Source organism: Populus euphratica, unplaced genomic scaffold (genome assembly GCF_000495115.2).
Source record: "Populus euphratica unplaced genomic scaffold, PopEup_1.0 scaffold720.1, whole genome shotgun sequence".
Taxonomy (NCBI): domain Eukaryota; kingdom Viridiplantae; phylum Streptophyta; class Magnoliopsida; order Malpighiales; family Salicaceae; genus Populus; species Populus euphratica.
This window is the reverse complement of record NW_011500583.1, coordinates 105,954-107,828: the sequence shown is the minus strand read 5'-3', so window position 1 is coordinate 107,828 and position 1,875 is coordinate 105,954.

The window sequence follows — 1,875 nt, the reverse complement described above, 5'->3', positions numbered from 1 at the left end:
ATAATTGTTTATAAATATATTTAAATAATATTTTTTTATTTTTTAAAATTTATTTTAGATATCAACATATAAAAATAATAAGAAAATAGTAAAAAGAATTGATTTGAAGTAAAAAAATAAAAAAATAAATTTTTTTTAAAAAAATTAAAATGTAAAAACAAACATGTTTTTATATGTTTTTTTCTTAAAATTTATTCAAAAAAATATATTAAATTAATCTTTTTATAGTTATAACATATTAATGTTAAAAACAAAAATATTATTTTAATATATCTAAAATTAAAAAATATTTTTAATCACACTAGAAAACAAAATAAATCGTATCATTGGACATAGTAACATAAACAAGTATATTGGTGAATTATGGAACGCGGAAAGAACATGCCTATATGCTTGCTATTTCTTTCTTGCGTAGCAGGTATTTTTCGTTATAAGACAAGTTGATCTCTTACTTTTAAACTGTTGAGTTTTGGTCCCTTAAATAATCTTTCAATCTTTTGCTTGAGAATGCAAATCTAAGAAATCTGGCATAAAAAGAGATTATTTTTATATGATAGAAATTATGATAGTACATAATAAGTTATGATATAATAAGTTGTAAAGTGTTTCATGTACATTTTAGAAATGATAATAATTGATTTTTATCCAAGTTGTTTCCAAGATGAAATTATTATCCAGCACCCTAGATAAAAATCATTATTTCTCAATTTCTTATATTATTTACTTTTTATTTATCATTCATTCATTTATTAAAATAAATACATAAATACATATAAGGTTTTAATTGCGGATTTTTTATTTAGGGAGTTTTGCCGGGTTATTTATTACTTCGACACTCTTGCACTTGGGAGAAGACATAAATATTTTAGTCGTGTCAATAGGCACCAAAACAAATTGTTGATAAAATTTTAAATATCAAAATGAATTTTCACAAAAACTTCATATGATTTTGTCCCATTACAAGGACAACAAAAGAAAATGACATATATTATACAATTCAAATCCATTGTTATTTATAAAGTTGTAACAAGTTTAGTGTATCAAACACATCCTAAAATGTTTAGGATGATATTTCAATTATCACATCCTAAAATGTTTAGGATGATATTTCGATGATCACTAATTAGTACTTAAAAATATATTTGTATCAAGGTTTTATATCATTATTTTGCACTTGAAGTATCACTTACTCCTTAACTAAAGCATGTTTTATAATAACATATCTAATAATATAAGATACCTTTAATTTGTGGTAAATATTCATCTTAAATACAGGCCTATCACATAAATAAAAGGATTGATTGATGAGTTTAAGTACTGAAATTGAAAGGACAAAGAGATGGTCAAACTTAGAAAAGAGATGCTAATGCAATCCAAATTGAAATATTGTTCAGTAATTGAGTCATATCTCGAGTTGTAGATCTCGGATTTAGGTTCACTTTATATGGATGGAAAGATAAGACATAGACCTACAACTTTCATTAGAGGTCTAGATTTAAAAAGATCGTTGTCAAGTCTAAATTGTAATGACAATAAAGAAGTCTGAATATGTCCTGCAGCCCAGATATTGTTTAGTGTTCAGCTTATATCTAAAGTTCTAAAAATCCAAATTACCGTAATTTTTTTTCTAGAAAGCTAAGACAATTTCCTAGAACTTTTATGGTACAAGTGGTTCCAGTTCTGATGTTATATATGATGTTTTATTTAGATAAGAAGATAAGGATTATCACCAAGTCAAATCAACAGTTTCAAATTTTAGCCTTTAAAAGGAGGCATTTACCATATATTTAGGCACTTGGTTTCCAGATCAGGATTATGTTCTTGCTTTCTCTCTCTGTATTGCTTAAGTTTTGCTTTCATTAATATCTTATTTAT